This window comes from Arctopsyche grandis, chromosome 7 (genome assembly GCF_051622035.1).
Source record: "Arctopsyche grandis isolate Sample6627 chromosome 7, ASM5162203v2, whole genome shotgun sequence".
In the NCBI taxonomy this organism is placed as follows: domain Eukaryota; kingdom Metazoa; phylum Arthropoda; class Insecta; order Trichoptera; family Hydropsychidae; genus Arctopsyche; species Arctopsyche grandis.
The window spans coordinates 5,855,247-5,869,535 of NC_135361.1; the positions used below are offsets into that span (position 1 = coordinate 5,855,247).

The 14,289-nt window shown below is 36.0% G+C and overlaps 1 non-coding gene across 1 annotated transcript; it reads left to right on the plus strand.

Annotated features, from left to right (window-relative positions):
* Positions 1-532: 532 nt before the first annotated feature.
* On the plus strand, positions 533-748 carry LOC143914999 (small nucleolar RNA U3). Its single transcript, XR_013260875.1, has one exon. It is a non-coding gene; the product is annotated as a small nucleolar RNA U3 (small nucleolar RNA).
* The last annotated feature ends 13,541 nt before the right edge of the window (positions 749-14,289 follow it).

Here is a 14,289-nt window from a genome sequence, read left to right on the forward strand (position 1 = left end):
AGCCAGTGCTCCGTCCATAATCCCTTTGTATGGCCTAAGTACCTTCTTATAAAGGGCAGGTTGCTCACTGCATCTTCCTTGATACGTTTGTTTACCTATTGTTATAGTCATGTACCAGATATGGAGTCCCACGGTCTCGGCACGCAGTCCCACGCTTTCGCGCTGTCAGTTCTGAGAACCCTAGCGGGAGTACCGTTACCGACCACTAAGTCAATTTGAGGGGTCTCCATTGTAAGCTGACTGCACTTAAGCCTGGAAATAATCCTCGAAAACCAATTAAAACGGCGGCTCTTTTTCGCATATGCTACAATATATTACTATATCTAAGTGTTAAATGATAAAAAAAGTGTTGATCACAACTTGAAAAAGTCATATTTATGATTTTCGTTCGATAGTTTGCCGATAGATGTCTATAGGTGCCTTCTAACGAAACGAGTTCTACCTTTGATTCTTCTTTTTTTGATTTGAATTCTTTGACTTTGGTAGTACTTTGACTATTGGTAGTTACTCGAAAAATCTTTTTGAATCAGGACTGTATGTACTCCACAGGATCACTTCTGTAGTACTTTCTTCACCGTCAAGCACGCTATAGGAGAGAGATCACGAGTCACGATGACGAGACGTGGCGCGTTTTCCTGAGCGTGAGAAGGGGATGGAAAGGGTTTTAATAGCCCTTTTCATGCCATCGATGACCGTTCGCCCGTAATAGGATCACGGGAGGATGGGAACTCGTCGCTGTCTGAGTGGCTTTTTTTTAAATAAAAAAATTAACTTTAAAACATTATTTACATCAAATTTTATTTGTAGCCCTTTCAAAATGATTTATCTATTCTCTTTTATCTTTTTTTTACTATACGAATCTTTGAACGTACGTTTTATCGATTACCGAAATTTACTAATTTAAATTATAGTACATACATATGAAATGAGTTAATGTGAAATCGTCCCTATTATATCATACTTTCTTATTCAATTATTTATAAAAATTACAAAAAACTTGTAGGTATTTTCTAATAGTTGTATTTTCGATAGATTTTTCGCATATTAAAAATATTTTCCCATAATAGTGTAGTTAAGGAAATGTGTACGTTGGTACGTTGGTAACTAACCCTTACATTACGTACCACTCATACCAACCTTACATTACGTGCCACTCATAACAATCCTACATACATATATATAAAAATCATTGTTTGTCTGTCTGTCGCTTCCTATACTTAACTATAATTTTATTTGATTATTAAGTATTCATTTGAAACTGAAACATTCACTTATCGAAACGCATCGAGAAACGGGAATGGGAACGGGAATTGCATGCGTTATTGTACAATGGAACTATCAGGATTTATTGTATGCATGTCCGGGAAGCTTACTATGAAAACAAAATCGGCCAAAAACGGTACTGAGTGGCGCTGGGAAAAAACAACTGGCAAACGGGAAAAAACCTCTTAATAATAATATTCGTAATTCGTATTATCGACGCGAAAGTATGAAGCGCCATTGTGTAGTTAAGGAAATTTGTTTGTTGGCAACGACAAAAAAGCAGTTCTGATGACACGGCTTTGAAAAGTCGTTGTTTGATCTCCAACCATTACTTAAAACGCGAAGTCTGCCAACTGAAGAAAGCAAAACGGAACGGAAACGGCAACGAGAATGGGAACGGGAACGAGAACGGGAACGGGAACGGGAACGAGAACGGGAACGGGAATTGCATGCGTTATTGTGGCATTACAACGCATGCCGGGTTCAGCTAGTCTAATTACAAAACTACCACAATCAATACATATCATCCACAGATCATCAAACATGATAATTCAAAGAAAATAGTAAAAAAAAAACCTTCACAGACAGATTGATCACCGTCTGCGCTGTTTTTCCACAAGTCTACCCCTCTCATTATTATTTCAGGATCCCCTCAAAAATAAAAAAAGCCATGAAAAACAAAAGAGACGACGCCAAAGGGGAAAACCGACACGACAACTCTGAAGAGCGCCATATTTTTCATCGAGTGTGAAAATTCATCGACTTTCCGGTCACGCGTGAAATGCAAATTTTCATCTCAATATTAGCCCCAGCGTCGGGCTAATAACACGCGGGGAGCTTTTGTCGGTGGAAATGTGCAACTCAAACGAACCGATGACGGGTGTAGGACGAACAGAAAAGGGGTGGTTTTCAGAGAGTGGGTGGTTCAGTTTGCCCACCCACCGCTAAGTGCTCACTTCAAAAGCCGCGTGCCCCAACCGACCTTTTTACGTTATTCAAAGCCGTAAAGACCAGCTCTTTCACGCGCACCTAAAACACAATAAAACACATCCCCCCCCCCCCACACTCCACCCCTCTCCCCTTTCTGTAACTACCACCCTTTTGGTCGTCGTGTCCAGAACTTAATAAGCCCTCGAGCGCAGACCGACAAAGAAGCGAAAATGTGCCACGAAAGTGCGGCGAAGAGGTGACCACCACCCACTCACCTGTCCACCAGCCGAAACGTGAACGCAATATAATATATAAAAGCCTCCAACGAACTACCTTTGCCACCCCCTTCCATCCCCCCCTCCCCTACCACTCTTATTTTACTTCGTTCGAAATGGTTAAATTGCATAATGTGCACGTTGATCTAAAAGTTAATGTTGGGTCGAATGCATGAGTGAGTACGTGCAGAGGAGTTTTAAATTAAGTTTTTGTTACTTTTTACATACCTTCTTTACGTTTCACATGGCTTTCGTGTCAGTGGTCATTTTTGTCTCTTATCCGATCGTTTCTAATATATAAATATTTATAGTTTTAACTCTCATATGTATATATAAATTTAAAATTTGGCGTGTAGCTTCTTGTAGGGTAATACACGATATATATTGATTTTTGGCCAAATATGTCAGATTTGACATTTCACGGCTAAGAGTATAGCACTTCACTGGGTTTTATCTGCGAGATAAGTATTCAATAATAAGTTATGTTGTATCTAATTGTTAATTTGAATTACAATAACATTTAGTTTTTTACAATAAGCTTACATACATACATTACATACAATTATTTTTAGTTATCAGCTGATTTAATTTATCTGATGATTGAAAAGTTCATTTCTGTAAATATGTACATAAACTCATTTATGGACAATCATACATTGATAACTATCCTTAAAGCAATCTTAGTATTAATAAACTATTCTAAACTGTTAGGTTCCCGGCATAAATGAGTATACATATTGCCGGCAGCAACTCATAACCTCAAATTTCATTGTTTATTCCTTCATAACAAACTTTCTAATCAATACAAGCTACACATGTATACAGATCAAACAGTGATAGCTTTATTTTTAGTTATTTTACATACCTCTTTTATGTATATTTCACTTACGATTACTATTAAGAAAAAATTTTGCCTCTTATCCGATCGTTTTCATACTTTGGCATATTGATCATTTTGGTCATCAATATAATTAGTAAAGGTATCATCCGCCATTACGATGGTGAAAAAATATCGTATTAGACGCGTTTGAAAACTCTCCCACGAAGATGTGCCTGACGTTAATCGCCCGAAATGATCGGTCGCATTGTTCGCCTACTGCGATCGCTTCGGCGTTTTCTTAGTGAATATTCCTTTTCGCCGTCATCTAGCTTTGTCAGATTTTAATTGCTTAAACGGCTATAACTATTTCTTTTTCACTCTATACATATTTTATAATTATCTTAATTAAATTTTCAAAAAAAGCCGCACTGTCCAAAAAGACCATCGTATTTGATGATATGTAATTAAATACAACTAATTATATGTAAACCTGTGTGAAATAACCTGATTAAGATAGGTTATTTCACCGGAGGTGACCGGAAAAATGCACTCGAGATAGTTGCACTCTCGAGACATCCAAACTTTCAAAGATGCTCAAGGAGAACTAACGCAATAGAATTCCACAAAAAAGCAGCGTCAAGGGGTATTTGTATGTTATCTGAGGGTGCTTACTTTTTTTGTGGAATTCTATTGCGTAAGTACTTTTTGAGTGCCTTCTGACTTCTCGGAACTGCGCTACGTTTGAGTGCAATTTAGTGCATCTTTCCGGGAACCTTCGGCGGATCTGTCGGCTCGCGAAATGACAGATATAAACGTCATTCGACTTTTGGCCGAAACACCACGCTATTCGACATAGCACCACGCTTCATTTAACATTCATTTTAACAATCATTATATAACCTACGAGTGAAGTAAAATATATATAAGAGAGATAAAGACAGCCTATAATGCAAATTTTATAAAATATAGAGTGAAAAAAGAAAAAGTTATAGGCGGTTAAACAGTTAAAATCCGACATAGCGAGAGGGTGGCGAAAAGGGTGTGGATAAATACTAATATACGTCACCGAGAACGATGGTGGAGTATTTTCAAACGTGTCTATTAGGATTATTATTCACCATCGTAATGGCGGATTTGATTTCCACATATATTGATGACCAAACCGAGCAAAATGACAAAGTTAGAAAACGATCGGATAAGAACCCAAATTTCGTCAGACGAAAAAACCGAAAGCGAGATAAGAAGAGGCTAGTAAAAAATACATAGTATTATTGTACCAATAAAATTAAAAGTAATTGCAGTCTATAAAATCTATATACATACATACATATCTAATATATAATTTCGAAAAAGACTTTGTAACTATGTATGTAAGTACGTAGGGTTTGTTGGTAACATCGAAAACGATTCGACATAGTTTCGATTCGATATGTATTTTTTTCAATTCAAATAAATTTAATTACAAAACAAATGAATATTTACTCTTAGATTCGCCACGTTTAAGTTGTTTATATTACAAATACTGAGCGAAGCCTGGTAAAACAACTAGTAATCTATAAACAAATCTCTAAACACAATTTCGAACTTATTATGTACATGTACATAAATGATGTGATATTTAGTATACTAATAAAATGTACTGAATATTAATATAACGGTCTACTTAAAAAAAAATAAGCTTTACGAAAAAATCAAATTTAAAATATAATTATTAAAAAAAAAACGACGATGAATTCAATTTTCAAAAAAATTAAACATTCTGACCTTTGTTTCGAAGTTTCGTCTGAAATTTGTAATTATCTTCAATTTACCTTTCGGACAGGGTAGTAACAAATATGCGCAGCATCAGGAACCAGTGGCACGGGGTGAAACGAGAAAAGGGACGAAAAAAATCAAAAAGTAAGGGTGGGTAGAGAAACGAAACGAGACATGGAAAGAAAAAGAGAGGAGACAGGGAGGCATTGTCTCGGCCCGAATTTAAACTTTTAATGTCGTCGCGCTCGCGGGACAAACTTGAATTACAAATTACGGGATGAAATTCAAAAAAAAAAAAAACGAAAGAAAATTGTACGCATCCCAGTCGAGTTTAATGAAATAATCTTGAACCTTGTCTTGGCGGGGCAAAATTCTTGAAATCCCGCACGCAGACTCCCCGCGCGCCGTTAAACTTTGCTTAAATAGATTTACAAGCCGGAAAAGTGGAAAACTGGAGAGGGTGGGTGGGCAGTCACGGGGTGGAGATCGACTCGCACATCGCACCCCATAATACATATTTCATTTTTAATTTAAACTTCACAAATCATTCTTATAAATAAATGGTCTCCTAGATTACCTTATTTTTTATGTGTAAACTTCTATGGGTGCGGTTCAATATGAGACCGTCACGGTAACCGTAACGAAAAGAGCATACATATGTAGATATATTTAACCAGCAGCATAGCTCGGTCGTTAAGCTTCTGCCTGACACCGAGAGGCGCCAGGTTCAATCCCATGAGCTGACCTCGATTGAAAAGAATTTTTCTGAGTATATCTGTAGTGCTGCTGGTCAGACCTGGATATTTGTGACTCCAGGTTGATCGTTTCCTATCAGAGTTTGCTAATTTTCTCTGATTTCATTGTTGAAACGGTTCCCGATTAAAAATTGGCTAAAATCCTTCCTACCTACTATGTCACCACCATTTGAGTATGATAAATGTACAATAAAATGTATGTACAATTCATAGATATCTCGTTAATTTGCGAGTTTTCAGTGTCTTATAAGTCGGCGACTTGTATAATAAAAATGCTGTGTTGTTTGTAATTGGCCAGGAAGACGCATTGGCGTTTACCTGTAAGGCCTTCCTGGTATAAAATGTAATAAAAATATGTATTTTCAACATTTGTTGCAAAAATCTCATATGTAATTTATTTTATTTTATTTCAATCGAACATGTATGTACACTCGTCTTTACAGATCGCTCCAAATCAATGAGTGTACTAATACAGATACAATACAATAATAAAATTAACACGAGCATTTTTATACAATGCGAATTCTTACAAGCATCATCCATAGTGACATCTATGGAGAAATGTTTGCAGCATTTTATTATAGAAATTGGAAAACCTCAATACAATGAATAACTTGAGATTTGCAAGAGAGATCGGAAAGAAATGCCAATTTATAGGAACCGTTTCAATGAAAATCAGAAAAATTGGAAAACTCTGAAAGGAAACGATCAAATTGGGAGTCACAAACAAAAGTCTGGCCAACAGCTTTTTATGGGAAAATATGCTAATTGCAGTATATAGGAATCGAATCCTAAATACTGCAATTATTATTTAATTATTAGCACGGAATCGAATCCGGTAACCTCTCGGTGCAAAACATAAACGCAACCACCGAGTCACACTGTTGGCTAATATATAAAAATTTCTGGGCTACGTTGATTGTATTGATATTTTAGATACATTTATTATGTATGTAAATGTCACAGTGAAATTGTATTTCAAGTGAAAATACATTTTCAGTGAAATCATAACCAATTACATTTTCAGGGTTGGTTTTATTCATTTAAAATTAGATTGTTAGGGTTGGTATTATTTAAAGGTTAGGATAAGTTAGGTTAAGTGATGGTTGGCCCTATTAATTTAAGATAAGTTCGGTTAAGTAAGGTTTGGCCCTATTCATTTAAGATTGGGTTGTTAGGGCTAAATTTAAAGAGTTATATTAATGATTTGGTGAAAGTATTTGATATATGTAAAGTTCATATGTTTGCGGATGATACGTTAGTTTATATTGTAGGTGATGTGCAAGTTATGAGTGATATTACGGTATTTAAGTGATTGGTTATGTGAGAATAAACTGAAAGTGAACTTAAGTAAGACTGAGATGATGTGGATGAATAATAAAAAAGTTGTGAGTGATGTGATTATGGATGGGAGAGTGGTAGAAGTAGTAGATAATATTAAGTATTTGGGCATTTATTTGGATTGTAAATTAAGTTTTAAGGTGCACGCAGATTATATTATTAAAAAAATGGCCAAAAAAGTTGGTGTACTTTGTAGGTTAAGAAATTTATTAAGTATAAAAAATAAAATATTGATAGATGTATAATTGTATTGTACGGCCTCATACTGTATACTTTGCTACAGTCCTCAATCTATTTAGTGGTTTGTGTATTGATAAACTGCAGAAAGTGCAGAATAGAGCAATGCGTGCAATTTTGAATGTGAGGAAACGTATGAATGTAAGAAGTATGTTAGATGAATTGAAATGGTTGGACATTAGAAATAGTCTTAAAGTAAGCACTTTAAAGTTTATATATAAGCTAGATAAGAATCTATTACCCAAATATTTTAATAATCATATAGTTAGGAATAGAGATATACATAATTATAAAACGAGAAATAGGAATAAATTAATTATAGGTAGAGTTAAGAAAGCTAAAACTGCAGTAGGTGTTTTTCACAGAGGTGTTCAAATGTATAATGCCCTTCCTGAAGGCATTAGAAGTTCTAATAACATTGCCGCTTTCTTGAAGGGTGTTAATGGATACCTTTGTGGAAGATGATTTATAATTTTTTGTATATGTATTAGCAGTTTTGCTATACATATAATAAATAAATAAACGTTGTAAATTCATTGTTTGATACATTTTCACTGCTTGAATTGGTGAAAATATATTTTCACTTGAAATATGCTTTCACTGTAACATATACATACATTCAGTAGGCACTTACGGAAATTAATTTCACGTATACATATTATATCATATATATAAAGACGGTAATCTGTGTTATATGTAAATTAATTTAATTTGTCGCGACTCGAACCGATCACCCCAAATATTCGGAATATAGGTCTAAATTGAGCTAATGGTCACGTACATCACGCCAAATCCAATTCTTCATTTCGACTTTTTTTTTTAAACATTAATTGAAATATTCCTTCTCGCCATATAAAAATACGTAATTTTAATAATTTCATTTAGTGAGGTTTTGAAACATTTTTTATAGATTTATTTTTAATTAAATTTAAATTATTTATATTTTGACGATATTCGAGAAAAAAATTGATTTCATTCACCGCGGGCGCCGGGAATCGAATCTCGGACCCTCCGATCCAAACGAAATGTTCTCACGAGCCCGCGCCGCACGCCATATCCTTGCCCAGAATACGTGTTGTAAATACACATCATATGTATATGCACGTAATTTGTTATGTGTAATAATAATATTCAACGTTACGAGGTCAATGATCGTTTGTGTATTATCGGAAAATATTACATTTTGTTAACTTTAATTAACATTTTGTTAACGTTAACTTTAAGAAATTATTACAAATAAAGAATTGAAAACTATCTATGAGAGTCTACGAAAATAACGGTTCCAATTCCGGATTTATTTTTAAGTTTTATACCCATGCGATGATATTTCATCGGGCTATTCACTAGTAAATATATATAAGTAAGCAGTATTCTCCGAGAATATGAAATTAAGCGTTTTTACTTCAGCACAATTGTTTACACATATTAATAGGTAATGCACAAAAAAAACTACATTTTTTGTGCCAAACAGGATACTGATTAAAGGCCTAAAAAATAATACAAAATACGTTTTTTTTTTTGCGAAAATTTCAAAGACGTAAGGGAGATCTAAGAGAAAAAAAAAGGAAAAGAGACCGGACGATTAACTCAATTTGAATAAACACACCGGAATCGTTCGTGTCCTGAGGCTGGGAAGCGACCCAACCGCCTCTCTTTGTTCGGTCTCGTGCCCTTCACGATTTTATTGATATTTTAGGTACATTTATTAGCTAATAATAATTCAAAAAAATAAATAAATAATTTATGTACGTATAAAAAATGTTATAGCACATTGCACGAATGCGATGGCATTCTCGGTTCGCGAACGTCTCTCGCTACATTGCATCAACTATACACACCCAGTCAACTCTTCACAGCTGGAATCCCTCACGCGTCGGTCACTTGCGTTAGACCCATCTTTCAGCGTCAGTATTGCTTCGTCCCCATCCAGTCGCGTGTTGTTTTCAACTCGAAAGCTTCGTTTCTGTGTACATCACTTACACCCGGTGCTTTTTTTTTCTTCTTGGGTCGACTTATGACTTTCGGTTCGGCGCAAACTTCACAAAGCTCGACTCGTCGGTTGAGTTGGTCGGGTACATCGCTCGGTTGTGATTAGTTGGCGAGTTGCTGACACCGATCAACTTCCAGCCGGTTAATTGATAAAGTAGTCGACCAGCCGAACCGTGAATCGCTTTACTGACGAAACTCTCCCTCTTTCCTTCCCTACTCAAAGCAATACCGATTTTCGCGTTTAATCCAAATGCTGAAACGAACGTGAAAATCCGACAACTGCCAGCTGAAAGAAAACTCGCGGAAATGCGATGCAAAACCATTTTGAATATTGTTACAGCGTAATATTTATTTATTTATTTTACATAAGTATGTATATATATATATATATATATATATATATATATATATATATATATATATATATATATATATATATATATATATATATATATATATATATATATAAAGACGATCACCAATATAAGATATGCTGATGACACGGCACTAGTCGCTGAAAATTTAGCAGACCTGCAAATATCTCTAGACCGTGTACATCAAGAAAGCAATCGAAGAGGTCTGCGCATAAATCTAAAGAAGACAAAATTTATGATAGTAGATATAATGCAAACAGACACCGGGAATCTAACCTTGGATGGAGAGGTGATAGAAAGAGTAAAAAGATTCAAATACCTGGGTACCTGGCTGAATGAAGAGATAGACCCAGATGAAGATCTAAGAATCCGCATCGAGATGGCTAGAACAGCATTTGTAAAAATGAAGGCGGCGCTTACAAACAAGCATCTCAATCTTCATACGCGGTTGAGATTCGCGAAGAGCTACGTCTGGACAGTATTACTACACGTATGTGAGAGGTGGACTCTGAAAACCAAGATGATCAGCCGCATTGAAGCTTTTGAGATGTGGATCTATAGGCGTGTGCTGAAGATTCCGTGGACCAAAAAGATATCAAACGAAGCTGTCCTCGGCATGATGGGGAGAGGCAGGGAACTCGTTTCTGTCACCAAGCGGAGAAAGATGGAGTACCTCGGACACATGATACGGGGTCCAAAATACGAATTTCTCCGTTTGATAACCATGGGGAAAATAGAAGGAAAACAATGGATTGGCAGGAAAAAGTTATCTTGGCTTCGAAACATGCGCATGTGGACCGATATGAGCGCCGAAGAGCTATTCTGAGCCGCTGAAGACCGATGCGGATATATTCAAATAATCGACGAGGTGGTCGCCAACGTCCGGATGCGGACAAGGCATTAACAAGAAGAAGAATAGGGATGTGGCGTGACGACCGATCGATTGTGTCAAAGAGACACGGTTAAGTGGGGGGGGGGGTGTGGAGCGTCTGACATGTGCTCTTGATATTGAGCAACTGACTTGGAACGGGTGACGTCAGTGTCAGATGCGCTGCGCGGGAGCGTACAGACATAAACACATCCACGAAGACACAAACACACATTCATTCATCATTTCGAACGGGTGAACGGATTGGATCGGCGAGCGTGTAATGCGCGCACTCAACATTTTACTATTAATATGTGCGCGTGCCTATAAATTACATATCTTACATTATATATATATATATATATATATATATATATATATATATATATATATATATATATATATATATATATATATATATATATATATATATTTATAAATATATATATATATATATATATATATATATATATATATATATATATATATATATATATATATATATATATATATATATATATATGTATATATGTATATATATATTTTTTTTTTTTTTTTTTTATTACATTTTCATACCAGGAAAGCCTTACAGGTAAACCCGAATGCGCCTTCCTGGCCAATTATAAACAATGCAGCATTTTTATCATACAAGTCGCTGAATTACGAGACACTGAAAACTCGCAAATTAACGAAACATCTATGAATTGTACATAAATTTTATTGTACATTAATCATACTCGATTAGTGGTGACATAGTAGGTAGGAAGGTTTTTATCCAATTTTAATCGGGAACCGTTTCAAGAATGTAATCAAAAAAATTGGCAAACTCTGATAGGAAACGATGGGACCCGGCAATAAGGACAGCAACAAGGATTTCATTAATAAGTCAGATACCTCATGGAATAGGAGCCATCCGATAAAAGACTGTGCGGCCAGGAGGTACCTTCAAATGATGTCTACCACGCACGCAATTTGAAAAAAATATTTACATAGATTACTAAATTTTTTATATTATAAATATCAATAGCATATTTAGAACACAGTAGTTTTAAATTATAGGTAACTAGTGTTTTTACCCGGCTTCGCCCGATATTTGTTGTATAAACCGCTTAAATATGGCTAATCTAATCATTCGACAGCCAATCAAAAATTAATTACACACACAACGAATGATTTTTTTTCATATATGTACATATGTATAAAGGAACTGGAACTGAAAAAAGAATCCTGATCCGGAACTGAAAAAAGAATGCAGATCTGGAACTAAAAAGGAAAAGGGATCCGGAACTGAAAAAAAATCCTGATCTGGAACTGCAACAGGGATCTGGATCTGGAACTGAAACAAGAATCTGGATCCGGAACTGAAAAAGGAATTCGAAACCGGAACTGAAACAGGAATCCGGATCCGGAACGGAAAAAAAATGAAAAAGAATTTGGATCTGGAACTGAAAACAGAATCCGGATCCAGAACTGAAAAAGAAATCTGGATCCGGAACTGAAAAATGAATCCGAATCTGGAAAAGAAAATGAATCTGGAACTGGAACTGAAAACCGAAATCGGTATCGATGTCGTTGTCATCGAAAATTTGATTTTTTCGATAACGTCACGGATTCTACCACCCAAACCTTACACTTTAACAAAGTCTCTTTTGAAAAATTATATTAGATTTGGTATAAATAAAAATAAATAAATAAAAACCTCCACTTGAAATCCAATTGAAACCTCATCATTATCTTTCCGGTCACGATTATACTATGGGTAAGAAAGTTTAAATACTTATGCCAGATCTAACTTTGAAATACTCACGCATGATTACCACAGCAGAAAATCACTTTATAGTGTAATATAATCCGACATTTTCCAACCGAATAATAACTATTTCGAACTACACATCGTACATTAATTTTCTACTCTATGCCCGTTCCGGATGATTCGAGGCCCGAATGAATTTAAAAATAAAAAATCTATCAATGCTATGATTTATAAGCGAATATTATACATATTCACTTCTACTTCGAGGACTTGGGTTCTTTCCCCGTGAAAAGCACTAGAATCACGATCGTAAAATTAAACGAATTCAGCTCGATGACGGTCGGTATTTAGCATCGATGACCGGAGTTTACTCGGAGCGCGTACTTTTTCATTTACTTTCAGGAATTTTCTTTTATTAACAAAGGAATTTGCAATTTATCGGCCACGACCTTTTATGGATCAAGTATTCCGTCGACCTTCATTGTTGTGGAATCTTGTAAACCCTTTTAAATGACCCTTTGTACCTCGCAGGTCTCCGACCTTAATCCCGCTGGGTGAGGCCAAAGGGTCTTTCAATTTAGTTTAGATCCGTAAACGTATAATCGACAAAAAAAATTTAGTGCCACGTTTTAAAATTCGCCAGAGCATCGCATGAAAAAATATTAACTAACTCAAATTGATATTAGAAACACGCACAACGTTCAAACAGGATTTTATATGAAACTAGTGCTGTACCCGTTGATTTCAACGGGTGGTTTCGGAAAGGAATTGATACACGAATTAAAATAAAGTTATATATATATGTATATAATGTAAGATATGTAATTTATAGGCACACGCACGTATTAATAGTAAAATGTTGAGTGCGCGCATTACACGCTCGCTGATCCAACCTATTCACCCGTTCGAAATGATGAATGAATGTGTGTTTGTGTCTTCGTGGATGTGTTTATGTCTGTACGCTCCCGCGCAGCGCATCTGACACTGACGTCACCCGTTTCAAGTCAGTTGCTCAATATCAAGAGCACATGTCAGACACTCCACACCCCTCCCCCCCCAATTTCCCGTGTCTCTTCGACACGATCGATCGGTCGTCACGCCACATCCCTATAGCTGATGCTTAAAATGCACCCATTGGTCAGAATGTATCGTCATTGCTCTAATTGGTCAAACGTTTTAGTCCACGTGGACCACTTCACGCTGATTGGTAGTGCGCCTCGTTTTCGTGTATTTATTTTATTAAATATCTCTAGACACAACATACACTCCTGGCAACTTTAAATTTATATTTTTGAAATCTCCGTACTGGTCGACGCGTCCACCACATACACACAAACATACATCGCGTCCTTTTTTATATATATTTTACCAGTGTTGTGCCCGTTGATTTTAACGGGTAGTTTCGGATTGATACATGAATTAAAATAAAGTTATATGTTATACATATATAAATATAATGTAAGGGAATTTATAGGCGCGCGCGCACGTATTATTAATCGTATAAAGTTGAGTTTGCGCATTACACGCTCACCAATCCACCCGTTTGAAATAATTGAATTAATGTGTGTGTGTGTGTCTTCGTGGATATGTGTATGTGTCACCCGTCACTCGGCCTGACGTCGCATATGCCTGTTGTCGCTCGGCCTGACGTCACATGATGCTCTACACCCCACACATCCCCACTACCACGCTTCCCCGTATCTACTCAACCACTTGATTCCGATTGGCTGTATCTCCACGGTCCGACACAAATATACCCACTGTTATGTACCTCGCTTATCAATGTAGTTCCCACAATAATCAAATTCACTTTCTCATATTCATATATGTACATACGTGAGTAACAAGTCTATTAAAATTCCTGTAAAGGAATAGTCACATAACATAGGAATGCCCAACCCAAGAAATAAATAAATCATTTATATAGAT